Below are 12,217 nucleotides of genomic sequence, written 5' to 3'. Positions count from 1 at the left end.
GATGTAACATGTGCAGAGAGAATTAGATTTGTGTGAGTTATTTTGTTTCTGTGCAGGGTAAATACTGGCTGCATTATATTTACATTATATTTACATTGCAATTTAGATTTCAGTTCCAACACACCCCTCCCAAATTTGTACTGCAATCAGATCTGAATAAGGGCCAAAGTGTAAACACTGTGGGCTGGCTAGTACAAGGTACATTTATTTATTTATATAGTGCACACATATTCCGCAGCGCTTTACAGAGAATATTTGAACATTCACATCAATCCCTGCCCCAGTGGAGATTACAATCTATATTCCCTACCACATGTACACACACACACACACATTCTAGGGGTAACTTTGACAACCAATTAACCTACCAGTATATTTTTGGATAGGGGAAGGAAACCGGAGTACCGGGAGGAATCCCACGCAAGCACGGGGAGAATATACAATCTCCGCACAGTTAGGGCCACGGTGGGAATTGAACCAATGACCTTAGTGCTTTGACCATTACACTGCCCATGCATATGTACCAGGCAAAACTGCTGCATCCAGGTGGACGATTCCTAGAGCACAGGTTCCCAGAGGCTGAGACACCGTGCGTGCACTGCAAGGTGGGGGAAGCCAGAGTCCGGGATGCCTCCCGAGGACAGAGTAAACCTGGCTGGAAGAGAACAAGTGTCACAAGGCCAACAAACAAATTTTGGTAGGCAGAGAGTAGTAGGGTACTTGTGTAATATCTGGGCGCCCGATTTTGACATCGGGTCCGAAAAATGGGTCGCATCGCATGCGACCAAATCGCATTTCATATCTCCTGGACTGTATTCTGGACAGAATATAGTAAGCTTGGACAGGACAGTACAGTGCTTTAGATGAGACAATGGCCCTTATTCTGATCGGTGCGGCCGGATCCGAATATGCGGCCAGGACCGTGCTTGCGAAACCCCGCCTTCCATACGGATCGCCAACTCCGTCCGTACGCGGTAAGAAGCTGTCCGAACGGACCGCACGTGTTTTTTTCATGGAATACGCCTCCTCCATCTCAGGGAACCTCCCCCTATCATTCGATTCGAATGCAGGACCGAGTGGTCCACCAGCTCCCGTAACCTCAGACCACACGGACATTTTTCCGTGCAAAAGCAGGGATCTGGGCGGGCAGCTGACATCCGGCGATGTCATATATCCGCCCCCTACACGTGCGTCACGGCCGCATTACCATATGTACGCCCAGCGTTTGCATGGGAACGCCCATGAAACGCGGGGCGTACGCATATGGTAATGAAAGACATAAAAGAATAGAGCTACGCACCCAACTGGAGTAAAAAACAATAACAAAATTATTACAATTGCATACGTACAATACAGAACTAAAAAATATTAAGTAAAAATACAGTAAAAAACACACAAAATATGAAAAATAGGGGGGGCAGGATTATACAACCGGTTGTATTAACTGTAATCCGATCCTGATAATATTAGGTAATGTCAGGTTAGTACTGTTAAAACTTGTGATGTTATTGGCAGTCACTATGCATTCCCGGATTTTTCATAACATTAAAGTTTTAACAGTACTAACCTGACATTACCTAATATTATCAGGATTGGATTACAGTTAATACAACCGGTTGTATAATCCTGCCCCCCCTATGGGAAAGGGCTCCGAAAGGAGCCCGTCCCTGCGAAGCCCTGACCCGGAAGCCGGGGGGTCTGCGCATGCGCGGTTATGCGCTGACCCCTCTTACCGCACTGCCCTTACATTTGTACTCAAGTTTGGGTACTAAGTACAGCGAAAGGATACTGCTTTATTGGTATCGGTAAACACGTGTTGTAAGCACGTGTAAGGTTCACTACGTTGCGTTACGCTTTGTACGCTCGTAGCTAGGAGTAAAAGGTTATCAGTTTACGGACACAGTACGTAAACTGCGCACTTCACGTATTGTCCATAGGGTTATACTTATATGGACATTGATAGGGGTACCGGCGGAATATGTTTTAGCCCCGTACCACCATACTTGCACCCCTGGTCCTAGGGTATACTTTCAAAAAGAAAATAAAAGTATACCCTAGCACTTTCTTAATGAGTGCCCCCCAAAAAGTCTTCTGTTCTACTTGTAAATCAATGTTATACAATTTATTTATTTACAGTTTCTTATATAGCGCAGCATATTCCATTGCGCTTTACAATTGGAGACAGTGGCGTAACTACCGAGGGTGCAGGGGATGCAACTGCTATGGGGCCCGGCGGCTGGGGGGGCCCGAGGTCCCAGCAGGTCATCCCCTGCACCCTTTTGATATTATTTTTTATTCATGTGTTTTTGTTTTTTAATTGTTGGGGCAGACTGGTGCCCGCGGGAACATTCTAACTTGTGCTCCCTTCAGTGCCTATATTACTCGCCAGCGCCGGGGATTAAAAGACTACCCGGCGCTGAAAATGGGAGCCCTGTGATGCCGGTCCCGGGGAGATCAGCGCTGTCTGCAAGCGGGAGCTAGCGCACCGGCATTAGGCATATGAGGGAGCCCTCAGTCAGCCCTATGATGCCGGGAAGAGGGAGATCAGCGCTGCTATCGATCGGGAGCTGGCCCCCCGGCTCACTCAGTCAGGCCTGTGATGCTGGGGAGAGATAGATCCGCGCTGCCAGCGATCGGTAGCTGGCGCCCCAGCTCACCCTCAGTCAGCCCTGCGATGCCGGGAGAAGTAGTTGTGCACCCCGGCACCAGTGAAAGGGACCCCTCAGCCAGCCTGGATGATTGACCGGGGAGAGGGAGATTTGACACAGCTGAAGACCCCATGCCAGAGATCGGAGCCCTGTGATGCCGGGGACATGCAGTTTTGCGCTGCTGGCGCCGGACATAAGGAGCTGAAGACCCGGAACTGGAGATGGGTGCCCTGTGCTACTAAAGGTACATGTGCTGCTGCTTGGACTGTGTACAGACCCCCCCCCCCCCCTGACCTCTACCACCCCCTCCCTGTCCTCTACAACCCCTCTCTTATCCTCTAACCCTCCTGCCATCCTCTACACCCCCTCATTCTCTATCCCCCTTGTCCTTTACCCCCTCCCTCTTGCTTTACTACCCTTTCCCCCTCATCCTCTACCCCCTTTCATTTTCTATCCCCCTCCTAACACCCCCTGTCTCTCCCTCTTTCTCTCCCTGGCACCCTCTCTTACTCCGTCTCTACCCATTTCTCTCCTTGGCACCCTCTTTCACACTGTCTCTACACCTCTCTCTCCCTGGCACCCTCTCTTACTCCGTCTCTACCCATTTCTCTCCTTGGCACCCTCTTTCATACTGTCTCTACACCGCTCTCCCTGGCACCTTATCTCACTCCGTTTCTACCCCTTTCTCATCCTGGCACCCTCTCTCACTCTCTATCTCTCTCCCTTTCTATGGCTGACATCCTCTTCTCCCCCTCTCTGAATTGGCAATGGTAGGGGGGGGGGGGCCCTTTCAAAATGTTGCTATGGGGCCCGCAATGCACTAGTTACGCCCCTGATTGGAGACAACAGTGATTAAACAAACTGGGTAGATATAAACTGACATGGAGGTAGGAGGGCCCTGCTCGCAAGCTTACAATGATAAGTATTAATATTATAACACAGTTTGTTTCTCTTATCCAGAGTTAAAGGCCCTACACACATAGCGATGTGGAGAACACTGGTGACCAGCAAGATTGATGGACAGTGTCTATCAATCTCTGCCAGCGACAGCTATAGCCCCTGTGTGTAGGCCCTATTAAACACAATGACTGCGTCATACAACTAGGGGGGTTATTCAGAAGTGATCATTGGGCTGCTATTATGCAGAGCCCTGTGATCAGGTATATGCCACCAGACAGAGTGAAATTCCGCTGTGCAATCCTGAGATTTGCTTTGCACGGCTTGTGAAAATAATCTGGATCGGCGATTAGCTGCAAATCCATTCGCAACCCGCTCACCATCAAATTATTTTTCCAATGTGTGCAGTCGGTGCATAGCCCAGGACTTTCTCGGCAGCTGCAATCGACAGGCCAGAGCACACATCACACGCTTTCCCCCAAAATGCCTGGGCAGGCACACCTGCATCTTCCCTGACACTCCCAGAAAACGTCCCTTTACCACCCACAAACACCGGCTTCCTGCCAAGCAATTTACATACGGCCAGCTATAAAAAAGTAGCAGGAGTTTATCACAGGATGCCTTGTGCAAACGCAGTGTTAGCCGTACGCATGCACAGTCTATTGTTAACTCCCGGCCTGCGAATTAGCAACCATGCGATCAGGTCTGAATAACCCCCATTTTTTTGTTTGTGTTTTACCCCGTTCCCCTAAACTACATTATTGTATCATCCCTGACTTCCTGCTAAATGATTAAAAACTAAAAACGGTGTGACATTGTTTTCATTCTTGCAGGAATATAAAGGAAAAAAACAATTGGTAAAAACAGGGCCGGTGCAAGGTTTCAATGTTACGCTGGGTGGCTGGTAGAACGTCAGGCGTGAGCCCGTAGCCGGGACCGCCGGTCAGGACGGCCACAGCAAACCCTACACTCTCTCTGTTGGGTTCCCCTGGCAGATGACTGGCCACTGCGAGAGCTAGTGTTCACCTGTGGCCGCCGCGTCCGAAGGAGCGAGTTATGCCCGCTCCAGCCCCGATGCAGCCAGGTCTTATGTTGGGACAAGTGACCAGCGATCGTCAGAGGTAACACAAGAGGTGACTCTAACTACAGGGCCTAACTAAAAATAACACACCCTGACTGCCGGCACCAAGCCAAGGACGGGGATGCGACCCAGTCGCAAACACAAAAAGGATAACACAGGGAATTCCCACCATGCGATACAATGCTAAACCAAACGAATTCCCCAAAGCGACAGAGGAACGTAACAGGAGATATGTCCTGCCTAACAATAAGAAATAACGAGAAGAACTGAATAATCCTGTTGCTAACAGAGACCAACAGGGTAGGTCCGAGAACACAGGGACCAAACCTCAAATAAAGAAATGGCGAGGGGGCCAAGGTGTAATATAAGGAACAAAAAAGGTAATAAGCCCCAAAAACAGGGGATAAGGGGTAAAGCTCCTAAGGGAGCACTCACGTGACCCCAGGAGGGGGAGCAGGGTAACCAAAGCTGGGAAGTACCAGGACTGACACCAGAAGACTCTTGGGAGCAGGATCTGGGAACAGGCAAGGCGACCAGGATAGCTGAGTGAACAAGCTATAACCGGCGCCATCTTGCCTGTGGGCATCCCTTAAGAGGGATACCACAGCCAATGGAGCAGTCCCTGCAAGGACCAGCCCCCAGCTACTTAATGGTCTCAGGTGGCCGAGTGCGCGACTCCCGGCGTCCCCTGTTACCAGGCAACCGCTGGGCGGCTGCAGGGGAACGCCGGGAGCTAATACATTGATGCCCGCGCCGGGCGGAAGTGATGTCACTCCGCCGGGTGGAAGTGACCCTCGGACGCTCGGCTGAGCCGGGCGGAAGTGCTGTGTGCACCTCCTGTGCACCCGCCCCCGGCCGCCGAGCGTCCGGAACAGCCGGAGAGCCCCTGAAGAGACGCCCACGCCGGGCGGAAGTACCCGCTGGACGCTCGGCTGAGCCGGGCGGAAGCGCCGTGTGCACCTCCTGTGCACCCGCCCCCGGCCGCCGAGCGTCAGCGCCGGCAACAGTACCCCCCCCTTGAGGAGGGGTCAACAAACCCCTACCACCGGGTTTGTACGGAAATTCCCGAAAGAATAGCCTCTTAAGATTGGGGGCATGCAAATCCTTCTCGGGAATCCACGACTTTTCTTCGGGACTGAAGCCTCTCCAATGCACTAAAAACTGCAGAGAACCTCTACAAAACTTAGAATCAAGTATCTTCTCCACCCGAAATTCCTGCTGTCCCCGCACCACCACTGGAGAGGACCCAGGGTAAATCCTGCGGGGAAATCTTGGGGAGAAGAACACCGGTTTCAGCAGAGAGGCGTGGAAAGTGCTGGCAATCTTGAGGGATTTGGGCAGCAAAAAGCGAAAGGCCACCGGATTAACCCTCTTTACAATGCGAAAAGGACCGATATACCTTGGCCCTAACCTCGCCGACTGTTGGTGGAGTTTGATATTACGGGTGGACAACCACACCCAGTCACCAACTTTGAATTGGCAAGGACGTCTGGACTTGTCCGCGAACACTTTCTCCTTCAAGGCAGCTTCCTTGAGAGCCTCATGGGTTCTTTTCCAGATAACTCTGAGGTGAGAAACAGAAGAAAAAGAAGACTTGGGGGCTTCTGGTCCAAAAGCATTGGCCCGTGGATGAAAACCAAAAACCACAAAAAAGGGGGAGGCTTTTGATACAGAGTGATAGGCATTATTATACGCGAATTCTGCTAATGGCAAAAAGCTCAACCAATCATTTTGCAGTTTGGACACAAAACATCTTATATACTGCTTGAGGGATTGATTCAGTCGCTCAGTTTGTCCGTTCGATTGTGGATGAAAAGCTGAGGTAAGACTGATCTTTATTTTGAGAGAGGAGCAAAAAAGTCTCCAAAATTTTGCCACAAACTGTGGACCTCGATCTGAAACAATATCGGAGGGCAAACCATGAAGCCTGAACACATGTTGTAAGAACAACCCGACCAACTCCTTGGCGGACGGTAATTGTTTCAGCGCCACGAAGTGTGCCATTTTGGAAAATCTGTCAATGATGACCCAGATAACTTGACACTGAGACGACACAGGTAACCCAACTATGAAATCCATGGCCAGGTGAGACCACGGCCTGGAAGGATAAGATAAGGGGATCAGAACCCCAAGGGGCCTGGACCTAGGAACTTTATGTTGGGCACACACTGGACAAGACAACACAAATTCCCTGGCATCCTGTGCCATTCCTGGCCACCAAACCACCCGGGATAAGAGATCTAAGGTTTTAACAATCCCAGGATGACCAGCAATTTTGGAATCGTGAAGTTCCGACAAAACCCTACGTCGAAGAGATTCGGGTACAAATAATCGAGAAGCTGGGGTTTGGGCAGGAGCCTGATCTTGAGCTTGACGAATTAACCCCTCCAACGTCTGATTGATTCCTGCATGTATACAAGTTGCTGGCAAAATAGGAATTTTGCTAGTCTTGATCTCGTGTTGGGGAAGAAAACAGCGAGAAAGGGCGTCCGCTCTACTGTTCTTAGAACCAGGCACGTAGGAGATAATGAAGTTAAACCGCATAAAGAACAGTGCCCAGCGGGCTTGCCGAGCATTGAGCCTTTTGGCTGTTTCAATGTATTGTAAGTTCTTGTGGTCAGTAAGAACCAATATTTGGTGGATAGCTCTTTCCAACCAGTGACGCCATTCGTCAAAGGCCCATTTGACCGCAAGCAATTCTCTATTCCCTACGTCGTAATTAGTCTCAGCCGAAGAGAATTTTCTGGACATGAACGCACAGGGATGTACTTCTTGAGACTTTGGATCTCTTTGGGACAGAACAGCTCCGGCCCCCACTTCAGAGGCATCCACCTCTACTATGAAGGGGAGATCTGGGTCCGGATGTCTCAATACGGGAGCTGAGACGAAGGCCTGTTTAAGAGTTTGGAAGGCCCGCTCCACTTGTGGAGACCATTTGGATGGATCGGCCCCTTTCTTGGTTAGGGCAACCAAGGGCGCTACTATAGAAGAAAAAGAATGGATAAAGCGCCTATAATAGTTGGCAAATCCAAGAAATCGTTGGACAGCCTTCAAGTTGGTGGGTCGGGACCAATCCACAATGGCTTGTAGTTTCTTGGGATCCATCCGAAATCCCTCAGAGGAAATTATGTATCCCAGGAATGATACTTGGGACACCTCAAACTCGCATTTTTCCAGTTTAGCGAACAGCTGATTCTCCCTTAATTTTTGTAGAATTTGTCTTACTTGGCTCCTATGTGAGTCCACATCTCGGGAAAAAATCAAAATGTCGTCCAAGTACACGACCACGAATTGACCCAAAAAATCACGGAGGACGTCATTAATCAGATCTTGAAAGACGGCAGGGGCGTTGGAAAGACCGAAAGGCATTACTAGGTACTCATAATGCCCAGATTGAGTACTAAATGCCGTCTTCCATTCGTCCCCTTCCTTGATTCGAATAAGATTGTACGCACCTCTGAGATCAATCTTAGTAAAGACGGTGGCAGATCTTAATTGATCAAAGATTACTGAAATCAAGGGAAGAGGATATGTGTTTTTCACCGTGATCTTGTTAAGCGCACGGAAATCAATACAAGGCCTGAGAGAGCCATCTTTCTTTTCTACAAAAAAGAAGCCGGCACTAAGGGGTGATTTTGAGGGTCGGATGAAGCCCTTCTTAAGGCTTTCCTGGACGTATTCTTCCATAGCCTTGGTCTCGGGGATCGACAAGGCATACAACCTCCCTTTAGGCAGAGGAGCATGGGGAATTAACTTGATGGCACAGTCGTAGGAACGATGTGGAGGGAGATTGTCTGCTTTTCCCTTCGAGAAGACATCAGAAAAATCCATATAAAATGAAGGAATCTCGGAAAGAGACACAGCAGCCTGGACCAACGGGATGTGCACACATTGTTCGGAGCAGAAAGGACTCCAACGAGCAATCTCTCCAGAACTCCAATCAATGACCGGGTTATGTTTAACTAACCAAGGATGACCCAAGACGATGGGGACACCCGGACAAGAGGTCAATAAAAATGTAATCTCTTCAGAATGACACAAACCTACGGTAAGCCGCACTAAAGGAGTTTGAAAGGAAATATCCCCGTTGGAAAGCACATTCCCGTCTAAACCCCGCAGGGTGATAAAACCATTGAGTCTGAGAAGGGGAATACCAAGACTACGGGCTAAAGAAATATCTAAGAAGTTACCTGCAGCACCACTGTCAATAAAGGCAGTTCCAGAAAAATTATTCTCTTGAAAAGAGATGCAACAAGGAGCTAGTAACGAATCTTGAGAGGAAAAAAGCTGAAGGCCTGAGTGAACCCTCTCCACGTTCACTTGGCCTGAGCTTTTACTGGCCTAACTGGACAATTGCGGAGAAGATGCCCTTTGCCTCCACAATATAGGCAAAGGCCGGTACTGAACCGGCGGGCTCTTTCTTCCGGGGAGATGCGAGTCGCCCCTATTTGCATGGGTTCCTCGCTGTCCTCGGGAACCAAGGGAACAAATGGAAGCGGACGTACTTGAGCCCCTCGCTCAGACCTTCGCTCGCGTAGGCGGCGGTCAATGCGAATAGCCAACTCCATCAATTTATCTAGAGAGGTTGGCACTGGATTAGGCTATCTTTGATGGCATCAGAAAGCCCACAACGGAATTGACTTCTTAAAGCAGCGTCATTCCAGCCGCAGTCATTAGACCAACGGCGGAATTCGGTACAGTAAGCCTCCGCTGGGTCTCTTCCCTGTTTAAGGGCCCGGAGATGGGTTTCCGCGGAAGCCTCTCTGTCAGGATCATCGTAGAGTAAGCCCAGGGACAAAAAGAAACTCTCCACAGTCGCCAAGACTGGACTATCGGCCGGGAGACCAAAGGCCCAGGTTTGTGGATCTCCTTGCAGGAGTGACATTACTAAGCCCACTCGCTGGGTTTCTGAACCAGAGGACAACTTACAACTCTCACGGAAGTTGAAAAAGGCCCTACGATCCCCAGAAAAACGGTCAGGCAAATTAACTTTGGGTTCCAGAACTCCTGGATCTGGAGATCGGACCCTCTGCTCCTGAGTAGCAACTTTTAAAGATAAATCTCGCACCATCTGAGTTAAACCCTGTACCTGGTCTGAAAAAGTCTGAGGAGTGGGATTCATTTCTAAGTCTGCCTGAATGGTTGCTATATAAAAGAAAAATTTATATAACCTGTATGGCCGGTTATAATGTTACGCTTGGTGGCTGGTAGAACGTCAGGCGTGAGCCCGTAGCCGGGACCGCCGGTCAGGACGGCCACAGCGAACCCTACACTCTCTCTGTTGGGTTCCCCTGGCAGATGACTGGCCACTGCGAGAGCTAGTGTTCACTTGTGGCCGCCGCGTCCGAAGGAGCGAGTTATGCCCGCTCCAGCCCCGATGCAGCCAGGTCTTATGTTGGGACAAGTGACCAGCGATCGTCAGAGGTAACACAAGAGGTGACTCTAACTACAGGGCCTAACTAAAAATAACACACCCTGACTGCCGGCACCAAGCCAAGGACGGGGATGCGACCCAGTCGCAAACACAAAAAGGATAACACGGGGAATTCCCACCATGCGATACAATGCTAAACCAAACGAATTCCCCAAAGCGACAGAGGAACGTAACAGGAGATATGTCCTGCCTAACAATAAGAAATAACGAGAAGAACTGAATAATCCTGTTGCTAACAGAGACCAACAGGGTAGGTCCGAGAACACAGGGACCAAACCTCAAACAAAGAAATGGCGAGGGGGCCAAGGTGTAACATAAGGAACAAAAAAGGTAATAAGCCCCAAAAACAGGGGATAAGGGGTAAAGCTCCTAAGGGAGCACTCACGTGACCCCAGGAGGGGGAGCAGGGTAACCAAAGCTGGGAAGTACCAGGACTGACACCAGAAGACTCTTGGGAGCAGGATCTGGGAACAGGCAAGGCGACCAGGATAGCTGAGTGAACAAGCTATAACCGACGCCATCTTGCCTGTGGGCATCCCTTAAGAGGGATACCACAGCCAATGGAGCAGTCCCTGCAAGGACCAGCCCCCAGCTACTTAATGGTCTCAGGTGGCAGAGCGCGCGACTCCCGGCATCCCCTGTTACCAGGCAACCGCTGGGCGGCTGCAGGGGAACGCCGGGAGCTAATACATTGATGCCCGCACCGGGCGGAAGTGATGTCACTCCGCCGGGCGGAAGTGACCCTCGGACGCTCGGCTGAGCCGGGCGGAAGTGCTGTGTGCACCTCCTGTGCACCCGCCCCCGGCCGCCGAGCGTCCGGAACAGCCGGAGAGCCCCTGAAGAGATGCCCACGCCGGGCGGAAGTACCCGCTGGACGCTCGGCTGAGCCGGGCGGAAGCGCCGTGTGCACCTCCTGTGCACCCGCCCCCGGCCGCCGAGCGTCAGCGCCGGCAACATTCTCAGCACCATAGGCAAAACTTCAACCTACTCTTCCCCCCCCCCTCCCCCCCCGGGAAGGTGGCCAAGTCCCCTGCTTTTCCTGGAGGTCCTCTGCACCCTCCCCTTTGCCACTCACAACAGAGTACAAGGAGGAGGGGGCAGCAATGTAGGAAGTATGCCTCAAGGGAAGTATGGAGGTGAGGTCTTAAGGTGCCCATACACGTACCAATTACCCGGTACTTTTTGTGCTAAAATAGCATTGCATCGCATGCACAACGATGCTATTTTAGCACAAAAGTACCGGGTAATCAGTACGTGTATGGGCACCTTTAGAAGTTCTACAGTCGCCACCTGCATTAAGTACAACAAGGATCCTCATAGACATTCTTGATTTTTTGATTTGTAGACTTGGTGGCGCCCCCCAGATCCTGGCGCCCTAGGCAGCTGCCTAAAGCTGCCTAGTGGTAGAGCCGGCCCTGGGTAAAAACATCAACAATGAACTAATATTGTACTGTGTCTAATATCGTATACGTATATCCGCTTTCATACCTCCCAACTTTTCATGTCCAGGAGCCGGGACAAATCTGCTGCGCGCCGTAGGCACGTCGAAAATTCAGAGTGCGTGGCCTAATTCCGGGGGCGTGGCCTATAATCGCGGCTTTCCCGCGAGGCCACGCCCCCCATTTTGCCGCTATGGGGGCATGACCCAGAGGCTCTTTTAGCCTCTAGCAAAGCCCCCAGCCCGCTGGCTGCGGGAATAGACGCTGTGCGCATAGCGTTTATTACCCGCTGCTTAGAAAGCCAACAGGAGGGACTCCCAACAGCCCCCTCTCACCGCGGGACACTGCTGGCCGCGGGAGGGACAGCGGGACAGGCCCTGATAATCGGGACTGTCCCGCTGAAATGGGGACTGTTGGGAGGTATGCGCTTTGGAGAGCATAGTTGGTGGTTTTTACTCTACTATAATGCATTACAAGATTGTGAACTCCAAGTAAACTTCTTGTCTGATAATAAACTACAGACTTGATGAACACATTATTGGATAATACAATAGTTATGCAACCATATCCAGCATAAGTCCCCACAACAAAGAGGGCGCCTAATGCCCGCATTGTATTCATCTCCTTAACACAACATTTGTTGTTGTGAGTGACTCTGATGTGACTTGTTTGACTTATCGGTGACTGGAGAACAGAGACGAAAACAATGCAGCGATAT

Source organism: Crinia signifera, chromosome 8 (genome assembly GCF_055691185.1).
Source record: "Crinia signifera chromosome 8, ASM5569118v1, whole genome shotgun sequence".
In the NCBI taxonomy this organism is placed as follows: Eukaryota; Metazoa; Chordata; class Amphibia; order Anura; family Myobatrachidae; genus Crinia; species Crinia signifera.
This window is presented reverse-complemented; position numbering follows the sequence as displayed.